Here is a 12,160-nt window from a genome sequence, read left to right as displayed (position 1 = left end):
ACTCCACCAGTGCCTGACCCAAGGCCCTGCGTGTCATTTTGACTCTTGTGAAACTCTGGATGTAGTCAGTCTACAAACTCTTCCAAGACTGTGTATCAGCCTCCATCTTCATGTGCACGATCTTCTTGCAAGGTTGCCTGCCTCTTTCCCCCTCCATGAATCTCTGCTCAGCTCCACCCTCCCTCTCCTGTCCTCAGAGGCAGGGGTCTGCTCCTCCTTCATGGTTGCTTCTCTCAGCCATTGTTTGTCAATTTCCAATCCAGATGAAAGAAACAAATCAAGCCCCATAGATTCACTCTTTCTCAGTTCTCATCTCCATAGGAGCAACATTTCCAGCTGCTCTGTCCCATTACCTCTGACTCTTTCCTGGATACAAAAAAGATAGTTTAGAACAGTGGTTCTCAACTATTCTAATGCCATGACCCCGCAATACAGTTCCTCATGTTGCAGTGACCCCAAACCAAAAAATAATTTTGGTGGCTACTTCATAACTGTAATTTTGCTACAGTTATGATTCAGAATGTAAATACCTGATATGCATTATGTATTCTCATTGCTACAAATCAAACATAATTTAAACATAGTGATTAATCACAAAAACAATAATTATATATTGAGAAATATTTATTACTAATGGACCTCCTTACCTAGTGTATTGGGGCTACTATTCTGTAAATAGCTGCTTAACTAATGGATCTGTTTTTTCCAGATTAGTGGCAAGTTTTCTATATATCAATAGAACAGTGAGAACTATGTCATAGGATACACTGCAGTTCCTGCACAGCATGGTATCTTTCAGGGCTCTTTCACACTATAAAGCAGCGGTTTCTGCGGTGGAATCCACATCTCATTTACTTCAATGGGAGACCCGTAGATTCCGCAGAAGAGAGATCCCCTGTACGGCAGAAACGCAGTTCCGACACATTTCTTCCTCTCCTATTCAAGTCAATGGGAGGCCGCAGCAGATTCCGCTCAAATATAGAGCATGTTGCTTAATTTTCTCCATGCTGGAACTTTTCCTAGAGCAGAAAAATTCCAAAGGTGGAATCTGCCACCCCCAATAGACTTCTATAGGAGGCAGATCTTTTACACTGCAGAATCCGCATAGCAGATTCCTCAGTGTGAGGCCTCTTTCAGTCTATTGGGGGTGGCAGGTTCCGCCTTTGGAATTTTTCTGCTCTAGGCAAAGTTCCAGCATGGAAAAAATTAAGCAACATGCTCTATATTTGAGCGGAATCTGCTGCGGCCTCCCATTGACTTGAATAGGAGAGGAAGAAATGTGTCGGAAACTGTCATTTCTCCACCTCTTATTGAAATCAAAAGGAGGCTGCGGTGGATTGTGTGGTAACCCGAGATTCTCGGGAGCTCTCTTCCATAAAATCCACCGCACTCCCAATGAAATCAATAGGAGGCGGATTCAATGCCGGAAACCGCTGATTTCAGTAGTTTCCTCATTCAGAATATGGAAAAATAGTGGGAGATATGGGAGATAATTATACATTGGGGAACAGTGTGAACTACATCTTATAGTGGTCTCTTATAGTATAAGACCGATGTAGTTCACACTGTGTAAATGTATGGTGCTTTGTGTAAGTGTAAGCTGCTTTGTGTACTGTGTAATGATTACACACAAAGCACCTTACACTTACACAGTATTGTGTGTATGGTGTGTGTACTGTTTTTACATTATTAACCTTTTTTACACCAGCAGGCTGTCTTGCAAGCTCTCTTGGCTCTCTGCCTCTTGCCTCTCCGCCTCCTAGGCTTCTGTCCTCTGGCGCTTGCTGCACCCGCCCACTGATGACGTCAGCAAGCGCTGGACACATGTAATGTACTGCTATGGATGAGCAGCTGTGCAGCTATGGACTGTGCAGCATTCGCCCCGCTTTCCCTGCCCTTTAGGCCCCAGACAGATGATGCAATCACGTCTGCGCATGACCGCAGGCATTCAGTTTGGAACGCACATCCATAATGGCGTGCATTCAAGCTGAATAGCGCTGCTGCAGATGGTAGCATGGCTTCTCAGCGGCTAAAGCCATTGGAAATATGTATTTTCTTATGGCTTTAGGTGACCCCTGTGTTTTGGTGGTTCAACCCCCGCCGGGGTCGTGACCCACAGGTTGAGAACCGCTGGTTTAGAGGTTTTGATCAATGGTGTTATTTTAATTGAGAAACAGTCTCCATTCCTTTGAAATGTTCAAATAATTATTGAGGTTTACTATGAACTTGGTACCTGATAAGAATTATCCTATTCAATTCTTACCATCATCTAATTGAGGATGAAAAAATTGTCGTCAAGAGAGATCCAGCTGCCAAAGATGCTATACCTGTTAAACGGTAGAGTCAGAATTTGAACTTAATTAAGCATTCTGAACTGAGGGATCACACTGAATACTATTTCCTGAAGTTTAGCAGCAATGCTTTTTAAATTTTCTTGCTTTCTCTTCACCCCATGCCCAGATCATTGTTATCTACTAACTTTAAGGGGAATTTGCCACCTTACTCCATGATTTTAACCCAAAGCCACTTCTCTACCTTCTCTTCCGCCATCACCCTGGGGTACCTCCCATGTTCATTGCTCAGACAACTCTTCTAATACCCTATGTCAGTTTTGGGATATTTGTGGCTGCAAGAATCTAAACACCCAACCCAGGCTGGTTTAAGTAATAGGGATATTGACTTTACATGATAGGAATTGTTTAGATCAGCCTTTAGAACTCCCAGATTGAGCAGCTTGACAATGCCATCAAGGATCCAAGGATCAAAGCTCTTCCCATCACCCCACTCTGAAAATTTAATTCAAGGTTGGCTCAAGAGTTGAGAGTGGCTGCTAGAAACAACTGTCACCAGTGGTAGGATTCTAATAATTTGACAACTGGTTCTTTGCCTTAATGACCACTTTAAGTATAAAAAAACTATACTGATAGGTATTTTATTATTTCATGTATTTAATACTTAAATAAGAACAATAAAAGAGGTACACAAAACTAGATTATGTTATGAGTTTTAAAATATTAATAAAAATTTTTTAAAACTACCTGACAAAAAACAATAAAACTGTCATTTAAGGTATTTCCATATTGCTCCTTTTTTTAATTCTTTTTTATAAATAAATTTTTATTAATGTTACTGGGGTGACATCAATAAATCAGGGTACATATATTCAAAGAAAACATATCCAGGTTATCTTGTCATTCAATTATGTTGCATATCAATCACCCAAACTCAGATTGTCCTCCGTCACACTCTATCTAGTTTTCTTTGTGACCCTCCCCCTTTCCCTTCCCCTCGCCCTCCTTCCCTCCTGCGCCCCCTCTCCCCCCACCCCCAGTAACCACCACACACTTGTCCATGTCTCTTAATCTCATTTTTATGTCCCAACAATGTATGGAGTCATGTAGTTCTTGTTTTTTTCTGATTTACTTATTTCACTCCATATAATGTTATCAAGATCCCACCATTTTGTTGTAAATAATCTGATGTCATCATTTCTTATGGCTGACTAGTATTCCATAGTGTATATGTACCACATCTTCTTTATCCAGTCATCTATTGAAGGGTTTTTTGGTTGTTTCCATGTCTTGGCCACTGTGAACAATACTGCAAAGAACATGGGGCTACATGTGTCTTTACATATCAATGTTTCTAGTTTTTGAGGTATATACCCAGTAGAGGGATTGCTGGGTCATATAGTAGTTCTATTTTCAGTATTTTGAGGAACCACCATACTTTCTTCCATAATGGTTGTAATACTTTACATTCCCACCAACAATGAATAAGGGTTCCTTTTTCTCCACAGCCTCTACAACATTTGCTATTACCTGTCTTGTTGATAATAGCTAATCTAACAGGGGTGAGGTGGTATCTCATTTTGATTTGCATTTCTCTAATAACTAATAAAGATGAGCACCTTTTCATATATTTGTTGGCCATTTGTATTTCTTCCTGGGAGAAGTGTCTGTTCATGTCCTCTTCCCATTTTCTTATTGGATTGTTTGTTTGTTTGTTGTTGAGTTTTATGAGTTCTTTGTATATGTTGGATAATAGGCCCTTATCTGAGCTGTTGTTTGAAAAAATCATTTCCCATTTAGTTGGTTATCTGTTTATTTTATTGTCAGTTTCTCTTGCTGAGCAAAAATTTTTTATTCTGATGTAGTCCCATTCATTTTTCTTTACCTACCCTTCTCTTGCCTTTGGAGTCAAATTCATAAAATGCTCTTTAAACCCAAGGTCCATGAGTTTAGAACCTATGTCTTCCTCTATGTACTTTATTGTTTCAGGTCTTATCTTTAGGTCTTTGATCCATTTTGAATTAATTTTAGTACAAGGGGACAAACTGTAGTTATTTCATTCTTTTGCATGTAGCTTTCCAGTTTTCCCAGCACCATTTGTTGAAGAGGCTTTCTTTTCTCCATTGTCTGTTGTAGGCCCCTTTATCGAAAATTATTTGACCATATATATGTGGTTTTATTTCTGGACTTTCTATTCTGTTCCATTGGTCTGAGTGTCTATTTTTCTGCCAATACCATGCTGTTTTTCATGTCGTGGCCCTATAATATAGTTTGATGTCAGGTATTGTAATGCCCCCAGCTTCATTCTTTTTTCTTAGGATTGCTTTGGCTATTTGGGGTTTTTATAGTTCCATATAAATCTGATGAATTTTTGTTACATTTCTTTTAAAAATGTCATAGAAATTTTGATGGGAATTGCATTAAATTTATAAATTGCTTTGGGAAATATGGCCATTTTGATTATATTTATTCTTCCTATCCAAGAACAAGGAATATTTTTCCATCTCATTGTATCTTTTTCGATTTCCTTTAACAATGCTTTGTAGTTTTCATTATATAGGTCCTTTACATTCTTTGTTATGTTTATTCCTAGGTATTTTATTTTTTTGAGTTTGTTTTCTAATATTTCATTGTTGGCATATAGAAAGGCTATGAACTTTTGTATATTAATTTTGTATCCTGCAATCTTACTGTATTGGCTTATTGTTTCTAGTAATCATTTTGTGGACTCTTTGGGATTTCGATGTACAGGATCATATCATCTGAAAAAGTGATAACTTTACTTCTTCTTTTCCGATATAGATGCCTTTAACTTCTTTCTCTTGTCTGATTGCTCTGGCAAGAACTTCTAGCACCACCTTAAATAAGAGTGGAGAGAGTGGACAATCCTGTCTTGTTCCTGATTTAAGGTGGAAAGTCCTCAGTTTTATGCCATTTATTATGATGTTGGCTGATGGTTTATCATATATAGCCTTTATCATGTTGAGATATTTTCCTTCTATACCCATTTTGTTGAGAGTCTTAAACATAAAGTTGTGTTGTATTTTATCAAATGCCTTTTCTGCATCTATTGATAAGATCATGTGGTTTTTGTTCTTTGCTTTGTTGATATGGTGTATTATATTAACCGTTTTACATATGTTGAACCATCCTTGAGATTCTGGGATGAATCCCTCTTGATCATGATGTATTATTTTTTTAATATGTTGTTGTATTTGATTTGCCAGTAGTTTGTATAGTATTTTAGCATCTGTATTCATTAGAGATATTGGTCTGTAGTTTTCTTTCTTTGTGCCATCCTTGCCAGGTTTCAGTATGACGGTAATGTTGGCCTCATAAAGTGTGCTTGGAAGTATTGCTTCTTCTTCAATTTTTTGGAAGACTTTGAGTAGAATAGGAACCAAGTCTTCTTTGAATGTTTGATAGAATTCACTAGTATAACCATCTGGTCCTGGACTTTTATTTTTGGGGAGGTTTTTAATAGTTTTTTCTATTTCCTCCCTGCTAATTGGTCTGTTTAGGCTTTCTGCTTCTTCATGACTCAGTCTAGGAATTTATCCATTTCTTCTAGATTGTTGAATTTGGTGGTATATAATTTTTGTTAGTATTCTAGAATAATTCTTTGTATATCTATGATTGTGGTGATTTCTCCTCTTTCATTTTGGATTTTGCTTATATGAGTCCTTTCTCTTTTTTCCTTCGTGAGTCTTGCCAAGGGTTTGTCAATTTTGTTGATCTTTTCAATGAACCAGCTCCTTGTTTTATTAATTTTTTCTATAGTTTTCTGTTCTCTATTTCATTTATTTTTGCTCCGATTTTTATTATTTCCTTTCTTTGGCTGGTTTTGGGTTGTCTTTGTTCTTCTTTTTCTAGTTCCTTAAGGTGTAAAGTTAAGTGGTTCACTTGGGCTCTCTCTTGTTTTATTTATATAGGCCTGAAGTGATATGAACTTCCCTCTTATTACTGCTTTTGCTGCATCCCATAGATTCTGATATGTCGTATTGTCATTTTCATTTGTCTGTATATATCTTTTGATCTCTGCGCTTATTTCTTCTTTGACCCATTCACTTTTTAAAAGTATGTTATTTAGTTTCCACACTTTTGTGGGTTTTTCCCCCTCTTTTTGGCAGTTGAATTCTAGTTTCAAGGGTTTGTGATCAGAAAATATGCTTGGTACAATTTCAATTTTTCTGAATTTGCTCATGTTATTTTTGTGGCCCTACATATGGTCAATTCTTGAGAATGTTCCATGTACACTGGAGAAAAATGTATACTCTGTCGCTTTGGGATGAAGTGTCCTGTAGATGTCTAGCATATCCAGGTGCTCTAGTGTTTTGTTTAAGGCCACTATATCTTTATCGATTCTCTGTTTGGATGAATGATCTAAAGCTGTCAGCGGTGTATTGAGGTCTCCAAGTATGACTGTATTTTTGTCATTTGTTTTTAGGTCAATATGTAGCTATCTTATATATTTTGGTGCTCCTTGGTTTGGTGCATATATTTTAAGGATTGTTATGTCTTCTTGATTCAGTGTCCCCTTAATCATTATGAAATGACCATTTTTGTCTCTGAGTACTTTTTCTGTCTTGTAGTCAGCATTATTAGATATGAGTATTGCTACACCTGTTTTGTTTTTTTTTTAGATGTTATTTGCTTGGAGTATTGTTTTCCAGCCTTTCATTTTGAATTTGCTTTTATCCTTATTGCTTAGATGTGTTTCTTGTAGACAGCATACAGTTGGATTTTCTTTTTTAATCCATTCTGCTACTCTGTGTCTTTTTATTGGTGAGTTTAATCTTTTTACATTTAGTGTAATTATTGACACTTGTGGGTGTCCTATTGCCATTTTATAAATTGCTTTCTGTTAGTTTTGTATCTTGATTCTTCTCTTTTGTTTTTCTATCATTTGTTTTCATTTGCTTGTATTCCATACTTCTTTCCTTTGTTGCTACCTTTTTAAAGTCATGTGCTTCTGTGGTGGTTTTTTCAAAGGTGGTTACCATTAAGTAATGAAAAGGGTACCTACCATATTTATTGTAGTACCCTATCTTATGAGTGTTTCTGCACGTCTTTGTCCTTTGCTCTGTCCTCTCCCTCTTTTTTTTGTTGTTGTTGTTAAAAGTTTAAATTTGGTTTTATTGTGTTCTTGGTGGAGCTTTTACTTTTACTTTTGGTTTTGTTTTGTTTTTTTTCTTTGAATCTAGTTGGAAAACCCCCTTTAGTATTTCCTGATGATAAATTCCCTCATCTTTTCTCTATCTGTGAATGTTTTTATTTCTCCTTTGTATTTGAAGTAAAGCTTTGATGGGTATAGTATTCTTGGCTGAAAGCTCCTCTCTTTCAGGGCTTTAAATTTTGGATTCTACTCTCTTCTAGCTTGTAGAGTTTCTGCTGAGAAATCTGATGATAATCTAATAGGCCTTCCTTTATATGTTGCATTCTTCTTTTCCCTGGCTGCCTCGAGAATTTTTTGTTTGTCGTTGGTTTGTGCCATTTTCATTATGATGTGCCTTGGAGTAGGTTTGTTGTGGTTAAGAAAACTCGGTGTTCTGTTTGCTTCTTGAATTTGAGGCAAATTCTTTCCACAGGCTTGGGAAGTTCTCATCTATTATTTGTTTGAATATATTCTCCATTCCATTTTCTCTCTCTTCTCCCTCTGATATACCTATTATTCTTATGTTATTCTTTTTGATGGAGTCAGACAATTCCTGTAGGGCTTTCTCATTTTTTTTTAGTTTTTGAGTCTCTCTCTTCTTTTTGTTGTGCCTGAAGTTGCTTGTCTTCTATGTCACTAATCCTACCTTCTATCTGGCCCGTTCTATTAGCTAAGCTTGTTACCTCGTTTTTCAGTTATGAATTGAGTTTTTCATCTCTTTTTTTTTATAGTTTCAATTTCTTTGGTAATATATTCCTTGTGTTCGTTGAGTTATTTTCTGAGCTCCCTAAATTGCCTTTCTGTGTTTTCTTGTATACCTCTGAGTATTTTTAGGATTTCTATTTTAAATTCTCTGTCATTTAGCTCCAAGGTTTCCAATATATTAAATTTTTTCTCCATAGATTTTTTCCACATCTATTTGTGCTACTTCTCTATCTTTTGTATCCATGATATTCGATTTTCTTTTTCTTAATGGCATCTGAGGGTGGTCTTGTTGATAGCAGTAATGAGAATTAATAAAGAATAAAAAGAAAAAAATGGAAAAAAAATTTGGAAAAAAAACCCACAAAAAAACACCAATAATAATTTATTATTCCCCCCTCTTTTCTTTCTTCTCTTTCCTTCCTCTCCCCTCCTCCTCAGGAAAATATCATGATTAACTGTGAATTGTGTTATGCTAAATGGAACAAAAACTGCCTATAACAGAGGGCCTGAGTTGGGGGGAAGTGTTCAAGGGGCAAAAAAGGAAGTAGGGACCCATTTAATGCAAAAAAAGAAAAATTTAGGTTAAGTATAAAATGTTTTGCTTGTAAGTGATGGTAAACTAAGAGATATAATGAGAGGGATAAGAGGGCAACAGGAAAAAGGAAAAAAAAACTATTATCTTAAGTGGAGCAAAAACTAAATAGAATGGAGATCCTGGTTTGGGAGGAATGCTAGTGAGTTAAAAATGAAGTAAAAAGCACCCAAAATGCCACAAAAAAAAATGAGTCCCAAATTAAATAATTTGTTCGTGATTGAGGATTGAATGAGAGGAAAAGTAAAAGGAGAAAAGAAGAAACTAATAGAGAGGGAGAAATAAGAAAAAGGGGAAAAGGAAAAGAAGAAAAAAGGAAAAAAACAAAAGAGAGAGTTAAGGGTTTTGGAATATAATCCTCCTGGAGAGTAGGAAGAAGAAAAGAAATAAAATGTAACACTTATGGGTAGTGTAGGTCAAGAAGAGGAAAGAATAAGATGGGCAGAGAATAAAAGGACCAAGGTGGAGGAAATAGAAATAATAATAATAAAGGCAAGAAGATGAAAGAAACAAAATAATAGTGATTTTTGAGACTTTAACTTCTTCTTTTTTCTTTCCTCTCCTTCTTCCTGGTCGGTGACTCTGTACCCCAGGCTCTGCCCCTGTGGCACACTTAGGTAGAGATTTGCAGTTGATAAGACTCTACGGCGATGTCATATATTAGGCTTTAGTCTCGTTGGTAGTCAAGGCTTATTAGTGTTTGCAGGTTCCGACAATGAGAGAGTCTGTTTTCCCGGAGCCTATCTCCTAGTCTCTCCTTCCTGAATTAGCAGCCTAATGATCCAGCTATGAGGCTGCCGTTGCCTCTGTGTGGGGAGTAAGAGGCTCAGAGAGCTGGCAAATCCCCACTCTATCCCCACTCAATGCAGGGCTCTGGGTAAGGCTCTGGAAGACAGGGCTGCCAGCGTAATCAGGTGGGGCTGGAAGCCAATTGCTCTCAAGGTGACTTTCTATGAGCCTCCAGGCCTGTTTGGCACACCTAGAACTCTGTGGGACCACTCTCCCCAGGCTTTCCGCACTTTGTAACCTGTTTTGGCTTGGAAGAAGATGCCCTAGTCACTGCCTGCAGTACAGGAGGTCTTAACATCTGCCAAGTCCCTCTTTTTAGCGTATATCCCTGAGTATGAAAGTTCTGCCAGTCAGAAGTTGCTCCCACCCCTTTAGCAAGAGGCACTAAAAAATATCACGCCTCTTGTCTTAGATTGCTGAACTGAGAGAGATCTTGTCAGTTAGAGCCACGTATGTCAGTTGGAACGTGAGCAGACTGTGTGTTAAGCTAATTTCAGCAATTGGATCCGCCGATCTGTTCCAGAAAGGACTGCAAGCTGCCCGTGCCCCTCCCCCAACATTTGACTGTTAGCTTGAATGGCTGGATGCGGCGCCCCACCCGCCTAGAGAAGCTTGGGTGTAGGGAAGTTCACTTTGGCACATTCCCCACACGCCCCTGGCAGCTGCTGCTTGCAGCGCCCAGGCGTTTGCTCGCGTGGGCTGATTCACCACAGGCACACTCTTTCCTCAGCTTGAACAAACCTCCATGCCACAGCCTAGCTTCCTCCACACCCTTAGCCCCCACACCCCCGACTCTCAGTTCCAAGTGAAACAAAGCAGCCTTTGCTCAGATTAGTGAGGAAGGCAGAGTGTTCCTCTGTCCGACTTATTTCCTTCAGGGTTGATTATATATTTAGTCAAATTTTTCACTCGATCCTACCTTTGCCTTCAGTGTGTGGAACTCCCAGATGCTCCAAGGATAGATTTTTCTGTCTCTGGTTGATGAACTTGTTGAAATTTTGGGGAGATTTGTCGGTCGTACTCCTCACGGTGCCATTTCTCTCTCCATATTGCTTCTTGATTGGCATCCTCACTTGCAAGTTTTTCACCTGTGGATGGAATGAACATTACTACAGGTGCTTAGAATACACTGCTGTGTAGATGAACGTTAAAAAAAAAGTAAAGAATGTCAATTTGTGATTTCCACATTGGGTAGCTGCCCAGGCGCCCACCTTAGAGAGAACCTTGATCACAAGTGCCATTTTAACAACTGATTTGTTGAACTCAACAAAAAAATTAGCGAACTGGCTGAATCCCACCACTGAATCACATGCTCCCTGCTGTTGTCCCAATCATGTCTGCTTGGACAAATTTAAGTCATATGCCTATCCATGGACCAATAAAAGGAAAATGCACAGTGATTGGTTTAAACTTAAATCCCTAAATCAATCCCTAACAAAGAAGATGGGATTACCTTAATTGATTTGGATTATTCAGGACCTGGGAGATCACATTTCCTTGCATGGGGAGGGGCAGAATATCTTCTGGGATCAGCTGAGATAGAAAGGGGAATGGCTGCTACAGCTACTAATTTCACAGTTTATCCATCAGGGTCACTGCATAGGGTTGTGCAGTTTAGGCAGTGTCCAAGGTGGCTCAATGAAAGAGTGAAGGAGTGCTTCTCTGTTCACCACACTGTGCACCCTGGTGCATAGATCTGTGTCTGCCTAGAGGCAGGGGTGCCTCCGTACACCTGCAAACACAGTCAGAGTCTCCTTATGTTCACCAAGCCATGTATCCACACAAGAGAAAACTCTGAGAGGAACTGCCTTTTTCTAATTGGCACAAAGGTACTCATGGTGGGCATGCACAGATTCTTCTTTGGGGAGGGACTGGCTGGTTGTCAGCTGTGAGGAATGCAAGAGGCTGACAGCCTCCCACTATTAGTGCCTTCAGAGTCTGCCTCAGTTTTCAAGGGGAATTCATGCTCTTTTCATGGCCACAAGTTGATGGCTAAGCAGCATGGAGTTTCACGGGTCTCTCCATCTGTACTTAACACAAGATAGCTCTAACAGGCATTCCTTGTCCTGGAGCTCTTGGTCAGGCCTGCATCATAGTCTGATGGCTCCCTCTAGCCAATCCTACTTCTTCCCCTTTTCCTTTCATTGGTGTTACCCCTTAATAAGCCTTTCGCACTCTTAAAGCCATTTTAGCACCTGCTCCCCAGAGAAGCCAACCTGTACCCTGATAGCTAGCCATGACTCTATCTACACCGTCTGTCTCTACACACATATCTTGCACCTCTGGAGAACCTGCCTTTCATCATCTATACTCCACCACCCCTGCTAAAACTGCTTTTTTATATGCCTGTGACCTTCAGTCCTTTGACTCTCCTCATTCTTAGTCTACTAGCCATCCCCTAGTTGCCTTCTTCTAACAACTTGGCCTGGAGCCCTGCTTTAACCAGACTTTTTAGCACCTGATTTCTCCCCAGCCTTAGGTCAATCCCCAGTCCTGGGAAAGCTACAGTAAAATGTCCTGAAAACTGGGTTTAATGAGTTAATGGCAAATCTACATTATCTAACTTTAATTGGGCCCTCAGGGGCTGTTCAGTGATTAATTTACTAATGTCTGTGGACGCCCACTGCA

General features: G+C 39.0%; 1 long non-coding RNA gene across 1 annotated transcript in view; it reads right to left on the bottom strand.

The window, feature by feature from the left end:
- Nucleotides 1–10,616, bottom strand: part of LOC136311970 (uncharacterized) — a 56,554-nt gene extending 45,938 nt beyond the window's left edge. Inside the window, exon 1 of the long non-coding RNA XR_010726858.1 lies at nucleotides 10,452–10,616. This is a non-coding gene — a long non-coding RNA (uncharacterized lncRNA). The remainder of the gene's footprint in view (nucleotides 1–10,451) is intronic.
- Between the last annotated feature and the right edge of the window lie 1,544 nt (nucleotides 10,617–12,160).

This window comes from Saccopteryx bilineata, chromosome 8, assembly GCF_036850765.1.
Source record: "Saccopteryx bilineata isolate mSacBil1 chromosome 8, mSacBil1_pri_phased_curated, whole genome shotgun sequence".
Taxonomy (NCBI): Eukaryota; Metazoa; Chordata; class Mammalia; order Chiroptera; family Emballonuridae; genus Saccopteryx; species Saccopteryx bilineata.
This window is presented reverse-complemented; position numbering and strand designations above follow the sequence as displayed.